Source organism: Staurois parvus, unplaced genomic scaffold (genome assembly GCF_062004578.1).
Source record: "Staurois parvus isolate SC_StPar_1 unplaced genomic scaffold, SC_StPar_1.0 ptg001200l, whole genome shotgun sequence".
Taxonomy (NCBI): Eukaryota; Metazoa; Chordata; class Amphibia; order Anura; family Ranidae; genus Staurois; species Staurois parvus.
The window spans coordinates 2,117,693-2,126,451 of NW_028318996.1; positions in this window are offsets into that span (position 1 = coordinate 2,117,693).

An 8,759-nucleotide genomic window follows, 5' to 3' on the forward strand; every position below is an offset into this window, starting at 1 on the left:
CCACAATTTATGTAATGAAATTAAATAGTAAAATATAAGATTTCCTCATAATAGCTGGCGGTCTAGTATGGAAACCTAATTAATCCCCAGTTTCCATTTTGGGTATTAATACATCCCACAACCCACCACAACTTGACGTGAATCCGGCCTGATATTTCCTTCATCCACCACAAATATTGCATATCGATTTCACACGCTGCCACTCCTGAAGAAACAGTGGAGCAGCGTACCCCTATATGTTCCCAGAGTGATCATAATACACTCCATTAACATTTCTCATAACCTCTGTCCTGGGAATATATTCTTCACATAAATATGATGATGGATTTGTAGAATTCCTTGAGGACAATATCTTCAATGTACATTCGGCATAGCTGGACAGTTAGAGAGCTAAAACAAGACAGATCACAATTCCACCATTAGTTCTCCAGGGGCTGGTGATGAATACACCCACAGAACTGACAAAAATTATCCGAAGTTCAGTATTTGCCAAGTCAGTTATCACCTTCACATCTTTTTTTGGCTCAAACTTCAGAGGTTAAGTAGAGTGCTTTCAACATTAGCAGCTGATTATATATACTGTATATTTATTATCAGAGCCTTCAACAAATGATTGTTACCCCTAAACAAGTTAGCAGATATAACTCTGTGTTGGGTTTGGTGGTTCGTACAGTCCTCTGGACTTTGGCCAATTTCAGTAACTCTCCAATTTTTCACAGCTACTGTCTCAGCCAAAATAGCGAGGGTTGACCACTGACACTTCATTTGGAGACCTTGCGAGGACCATCTAATGGACTTCAGAAAAACTGATAAGCAGGGGAGGAAGGAGAACTTTTGGCCTGGATGGCAAACACACCCAAGTGTGCCATGGTGCCATTGAGATTGTTGGCCATGGTAAAAGGTGGGTGCTCCAAAAGGATGTACTTTATTGTGGACTCCAAAAAAACTAGTGGGAGAGCCCACTCATCAGGAGGAGGAGGAGGCCCCCCGTAGCACTCTGGCTGTCCAGGCAAATTTGCTGTTTAAATGTAATATAAATGATGACAACACTACACTAGGTAAGAGTGCACTCTAAGGGATCGACTGGGATGCAGCATCTCTTAAGAGGTACCTCCTTAACTTAAAAAAAGAAAACAAGGCCACAGGACAGCAACTGTAAGGGGCAGTCTTTAGTCCTGACTCTTCAGCTGGATAAATGTTGGGGCCCATTGGCGTGTGTTAAGGCAGTCAATATGGCATGCAGGCAATATGAGGGCTGTGGGGTAGCTGGTAGGTACTTCCTATTGGTTCAGTTTATACCGGTGGCAACAAGTAGCGGCTAAAAGGCCCTTTCAGCAGACCCATGAGCAGTGGTCTCTTTGATCGAGTATCCGCTCACTCTGGGTTGCCCATGGTGACTCTGGTAGGCAGCTTCATCCCTTTACTAAATCTGGTCACACTCTTCAGACTCTGGTTTTCCCTCACATGGCATCTGCTGACATATGTTCTTTCTCTCTTATTTGGAGCTCCTCAACATGGTTCTGTCACATAACTGGGAAAAGAATAAATGTGGAGTGCCTCCACCCCAAACATTTTTTTTTATGTATATATGTGTGGCTTTCCTTGGGGCACCTCAATGGTCCATAAGAGGTTTTTGGGATTCAATTTTCTGGTGATACAAGGATGTGGTACTCCTGTTTTACAGTTAAATCTGCCCAGTTCCATTTTTATTTGATTCCAAAAAATTAATCAAGAGGCGCAGAGATTTCAACATTGATTCATGTAGATTGGTGGAGAAACCAAATCTATTCAATGAGCTGACTTGGTCTGGAAAGGCTGCTCACATAAATCAGGAACCAAGGAACCCAGAGAGCTCACAACAACCCAGAGAGTTTCAGACCAAATGGAAAAGGAATCCAGATTGCTTTAATCTTTATCATATGATCACATAAACCTGTCAACGCATTCTGGTGGCAAACAGAAGTCATTAGAGCCAGCAGAGCACTTTGCACGTACTTAAGCATGAGATCACTTCAGCAGTGTTGTGCAAGCATCAGACCAAAAAAGCATGGCTGGAGTGGCCTCCATGTGCACGGCAGCATAAAAGCCACATATGCGTAGAGCACATTTCATGTCCATTTGAACTACGTAGTGTGATGAATTGAAGCCTCTACACTGTGCAGTTTACTGTGTCCACTCCTGAGGATGCTAATTTCCCAAGGACAGACCCCTCACAACAGGGACTGTCCCAGAGAAATGAGGATGGATGCTATCCTTACCCTGGGGTCTCTACTTTGCAAAAAGGGGTTATTTTGGAAATGTTCGAATAGCCTGGTAGTGAAGGGAAATTACAGGTTGATGCTTGTTGTTCATGCCAAGTCCTTTGCTTTCCTGTGATCAGTTCTCTAGCTGTGCTGGGAGCTCAGCCTACTCTCCTCCAATCATCATACGTGTCCTGACACATCCCCCTGCACAGCCTTTCACTGGAAAGACCAGTGTGCTGCTGTTTCTCCTCCCCCAGCTCTTATGCAGCTGAGAACAGAGGGTGTGTGATCACTTATAAAAAAGCAGGAAAAAAAAGCTCTGCAGGTCAGTTCTCTGATACTTCCTCCTGCTCTAGAATCTTGGAGAAGATTCTAGACGTAGTGGGCAGGGGTGAGGAGGGGCTGGCCTGCACACTTAGGGGACCCTGGCCAATCCCCAAGCAGGAGGCTTGGCATGGCACCAGGGCAACCCTTAAATGTGAGAGCAGGAGAGTTTGGGTGGAAGATGGAGTGAGATGAAGGCTGAGGAGCAGGAGCCTGGGAGGAGGCCCAATTGGGAAGAGGCTCACCTCCAGGCAGTGGCATTGGAAATGAGAAAATATCAGAACCTCATCAGCCCCCAGAGCGAGCACTGCCTGTGCAGCACAGAAGAAGCAGCTCAGCAGAAGGCCTGGAAGCAGCCACCAACCCCACTGAGTTAGTAGACCTACACCCCCTTAGCCAGTTAAGAGGGAAGAGGCACACTAGTGAGAAACTGGATTAGTGTTTTACCTGGGACTGTTTCACATTGAGGTGGCAGACACTGGATCCCCTGCTCAGAGATCCATTCAGACAGCTGGATAGAAGAGGATTATCCAAGGTCTGGGGTGGTGCACCAGGAGAAGCTGGCTAGCTCTCCAAGAAGAAAATTTTTGTCTGAAAGGACTTGTACATAGTTCCTCATAGTTGTCCACAGTTGCTGATCCTTTGGGCATCCCATACACCCCTTACCCCATCCAAGTTTACATCCCCTAATAAAATCCAAAGAAAACAAGCTCAAGGACTGGTTACTGTCTCCTGGATGCAAGTCTGTGTGGAAAAATGCATGTTGCCTGGCTCTGCAGGACTATAGGAGGACCCAAATCTCTAGAGACTCCAAAGGGGGGGGTGCTACATATATCTATACAAAAATGTTATCCCTTTCTGTTCTATTTTAAACTGAATGGGTTGTTTTATGAGGGTTTACAATCACTTTACATCAAGGGAGGAGTGATACTTTTTCTAGTTCCCTTGCCGATGGCCGTGCATGCGCAGAACGCTTTACTGATGTAATTTCTGAACTGCACAAACACAGTATGATGAATTTGCACAGTGTAACGTTTGCTGTGTCAGCTCCTGAGGATGCCCATTTTCCAGACATAGACCCCTCACAAAGGGCACTGTCCCCAGAAAATGAGGACTGATAGTAACCTTATCCTGGGGTGTCTACTTTCCAAAAACGGGTAATTTTGGGAGTGTTTGGGGGTCATTTTGGCCTGGTAATGGATGGGTATACCAGGCTGGTATTTGTTGGGTTAAGGCAGGAGTGATACTTTTTACTAATTCCCTTGTGGATGGATCCTCACAGGATGTATTAGTGGTGACGACATGTCTCTTTTCATACTACTCAGGTTGGTGTAGGTGATCGTATCTGGAAGTTCACAATATTGCTCCTAATAATAGAAACACCTGCTATTAAAAGCTCTGGATGTACCCCCGCGGCACCAGTCTTTATTTACTGAACCCCCCACGGATTTCCTGATACCTAACCACATGTGGCTCCCCTCGCCTGCCTGGCACGCGCTAGCTGAATATTTCCTCCATTCCCTGTCCAGTTTATTTAATGCGCACTGAGATATTCTCTCAGCATCTGGGGGCTATTTTCTTCTTATTTCAATATTTGGATGCCTTTGAATGTGGATTGGAATGGGACAGCGGATCGGGGGGAGTTGAATCCACATGAAACAATAAACAATTAAGAAGTCACTAAAGTGGTGATGTCAGGAGACAATGCAAAGCATATGTTACATTAATGCTTCTATATCCATCAGGGAACCACTCTGTATATAGTGACCTCCTATAAATGTCTAGCTGCAATCAGAGCTAATATATGCACCGTACAAAACCCAAGCTGCCAGTCGACGCCAATGTAAATCAGAAATGAGAGCGGTGTGCTGGTGCATATTTCTGCAACAGACCACCGATTATGGGCTAACGGTAGAGAAGAAAATATTCGATACAGCCGCCCCGACTTTGCGTGTTAATAAAATGAAATTGAGGGTACAAAGGGCATCAGAGGTCAAAGTGTTAACATTAGGCATGTCAAGCGCTTGGCGACTGGCAGCTTCAGTCTTGTACGGTGCATATATTAGCTCTGATTGCAGCTAGACATTTATAGGAAGGTCACTACATTCATTGATTTCACTGGCTAGAATAAATTAATGCTCTGGCCAAAGAAATGAATGAACACCCAAGCACTTGACGCACCTAAATATGTTTGTAAATATGCTGCTTTAGGCACGTTTTTGACGCTGCTTTTCTCCTGCCAGGGGAAAGGCATTTAGAAGAGCTGAGCAAATGCACCGTGTGCATGGGACCTTAGTTGTACAGTACTGCCTGAGACCAGCTGAATTCACATTTTGTAATTTGTTCTTCTGTCTGGCAGTCAGGATAAAGCTGATATAGGCACAGAACAGACAGGAGCCAACCATGTTCCACAGACATGAGATCACTTAACAACGCTGCTAAAAACAACCAGGTCACATGACCTGGCAAACCTATGGGCCCCCTAATACCATGATTAAATGGGATGTGTATAGGAGACCTGACAGTAACAGAAAATGTTTTGTGCTGTCTATAAACCCAGCTCATTACTGCATTTGGCAGGAATGTATTAATACAGGGACCAACTCAGAATGAACAAACTGCATGGGATTCTGGAGCAGCTTGCTGCCACCATAATTGGACTCACTGCTGAGGTCAGGAAGGGATAAGTAGTCAGCTGTCGTGCTCTGCTTTGCTTGTTTTGTTTTTCCACACTTGAGCTGTGTGTAGGGTTGTCACCTCATCCCTTTAAAACACATTAATTACACAGGTTCTGAGGCTAATTTCATGCAGATAAGGCACTAAGTGAGTTTAATTACCACCTTAATCAGCGACAGAACCTGTGTAATTCATATGTGTTCAGCAATGAGGTGGCGACCCTAGCTGTGTATCTTTTTTGAGGGTATGTACAGGTATTTTTGCTGGAGTTGGAGGTTTTATACACTTTTTTTTTTTCATTATCTTCAGCCAATGGAAAGCTATATTTGTGTTCAAGTTCAAGCGTCTTCATTGAAGTCTATTGGGCCCAAAAGTGCTTGAAGCTTGTACCCCAAAATAAGCTCATGTACATGTTTGAGCTACAAGCCAGCCTACGCTCAGGTGTGAATAGGCACACATGAAAATCATGGGAGGCTGGATGGGAGGCTGGATGTTCAGGTTTTTTCATACTTCATACTACAAAACGCTGACATGTGAATGGGGCCTAAATGACAGCGCTCCTCTCTGCACATGCTAAGTGACATGGCAAAACTGTGTCTTTAAATTCATCAATATGATAGTTTTATTTGGCACTGCTCTGCCTCATATGCTGCCTAATGCATTGACCATCTTAGACCTAGTCTGTCTGGACAGTATAGTCACCTGCTGACTTGGCACCATCCACAGGCAGCTTAAAGTGGTTGTAAAGGCTCATTCTATGCATGAAAGTAAAGAACCTTCTCTGTGCAGTATCCCTCCAGCCACCCCCAAATACTCACCAAGCCCCCTCTCCCCATTGGCTCCCGCAGCTGTCAATCACAGCCAGTGAGCCAATGAGAAGAGAGAGGGGGCAGGGCTGAGCCACGGCTCTGTGTGTGAATGGACACACAGAGCAGCAGCTGGGGAGTGCGCATGCTCTGGTGCCTCCATGGTAAGCTGCTTGCTGTGGGCCTCCATGGTAAGCTGCTTGCACCCAACAGGAGGGAGGGGCCAGGAGCGCCAGGGAGGACACGAGAAGAGGAGGATCTGGGCTCCTCTGTGCAAAACCACTGCACACAGCAGGTAAGTATAGACATGTTTGTTATTTGAGTGTTTTTTTTAACTTAGGCCTTTAGAATCACTTTAACTCTTCAATAAGACACAGAAATTGAATCCAACACAATTTTATTCAGCTAATTGCATTACTGAGAATATTTCTTCAGTCCTTTGAAGTATAACTTTCCTAAGCCCTTTCTCTGTGAAGTACTAGCATTGACTGGGTCTAACTTAGACTGAACCAACTAGCACTAAACAGGAGGGAGGATAGAGGAAGGTACACAATGTGATTGGCTCTTTACTGTGATTGGTGATCCTCTGTGTCCCAGGGACACAACGCACCACCGATTGCTGATAGGGGGAGTGCATGCACAGTTAGAGTAGGAGGACGACATATGACATCCTCCCAGAACGAGAGATCCGCCGCCCTCCCGACATTTCCCTATATGGCGGACGGGAGGCGGTTAATCTACAGCTTTCAGTAAAATGATCCCTGGTGATCCTACCATGAAGGTCCTTGTTCAGCCACTTCCTGTTATAGGGTAACAACACTCTGTCTCTGTCTGGCAGTTGTGCTTCTGTGTTGTCACCCTAACACAGGAGCTTCCAATGAGACTACAAGTGGCTGTTTCAACACCCTTTACACAGACATGGTCCACTGTGGTCACCAGCAGTAAAGCCACCCTGAGAATTACTTTGCAGCCATTGCTGGAATACATGAGGACAGGAAATGGCTGCAAGAGATCAGCAGCTCTGAGATGGAACAAAGATCAACAAAACTGTGAAAACTGTATTCTTTTTTTTTAATGACAATTGTTAATGATATACAGTACACAGAGCAATTTCAATGTCATCCAATGTAAATGACTGTGAGAACAGGATCAGAGGGGAAATCTTCCATCAGGGACACAAGTTGACTAGTAGGGATTCTTTCACTTTGGGGGGATATTTTCTCACTTCCTGTTTGGCGATGGGACACAGATGGAAAAGAATGAAAACCTGACAAGCGTTAGAACCCTGCTACTCGTTACAACCCTGCTACTCTATTCAAAATGAAAAATACAGTTTTGCCTTCAGATCCACTTTAGGACACTTATCAAGCAGATGAAAGTCCATTCAGTTCAAAAAGTTCCAAAAGAAATTTATGATGGATTGCTTAACCTGTCTTCTGCATTTCTCACATCTGGACACATGTGTGCACTGATATGTAGCTCTGCCTCTCATTATCTGTTTGGGTTCTCTCCCCCCTCGCTATTATTGTAGCCTCATGCACAGTAATAATTAAAGGTGCATTCAGATGTGTGCCGATCATTGTCGCAGCAACCTTTGACATGTCACCTCAACGCTTGTTTTAACCCTGAAAATGCCAACCCACCTTGCCAATTGTGGCCCGATCATATTCACTTGAATAGGTCGCTTTCTGCCCCCCAGAATGCAACATGAGTTTGTTTGTTGTGGCTGCAAAGCAGGCCATTGTGGCTATGGCATTTGAACAGCCCTGATCAGCTGCATGCCCTAGTTTAGGTGGGCAGTCGGGGAGGGGGACGGTAAAACTGTGGCTCAACTGCAGCCCCAGCTGCCCATGTGAATGAGCCCTTACAAATAATCCAGAACAAAGGATAACAGAAAGACAACACATCACATTTATTAACCCGCAAAGCCGCGGCCATGGAACTACAAGTCTCAGCATGCTCAGGCCAATAGAGTGCATCTTTGCAATGTCTGTGGATTGATGCCATCATATGTGTATTGCATTGTATTGCAAATGTATTTAGTTTGTAAAGTGCTGCACAAACTGCGGGCACTAAAATAATTCCTATATAATACCAATATATAGATTTAATGATTGGTATGTAACATGTTCATTATAGACTGCGGAATCCTCATTTAGGGGACACCAAATACTCCATCAGTGGTGCTGTTTTCCCAGATGACTCCCCCTATACCATAGCCAGGTGGATTCCAGAATGAGAGAAGGAGGGGGCCCTCCATTCACACTTTACTCACCTCTTCCATCCAGTGCCAGCTGGCTCTGCCACCCGGCCAGCTTCCAGGGGGTTTGGGCACCATCTCCATTGGTTGCTGTAGCAACAAAGATACAAATAGGTCTGCCGAAAGTTTTTTCCTAACGCTGCAGTCAAACGATTTTGGGCCAGGTGTATCCTGCATCTGCCATTAACCCCGTCTCTTCCAGTCTCAGCATTCTGAGGTCCCGGCTGCATTGTCTGCCTTCACTCCAAGCCAGATCCTCAACCACAGACAACACAAAGATATTCCAACCAAACCACATACCAGCCAATTGGATCTCTTCTCTTTTATATTAATGGTATGGAATATGTCAGAGCCATAAAAATAGATAGTGATAGTATGTGACAGTAGATGGACATTAGTGTGTAAGCTCCTCTTGCACAGAGACTTATATATATGGTTCAGTGTTCTCTG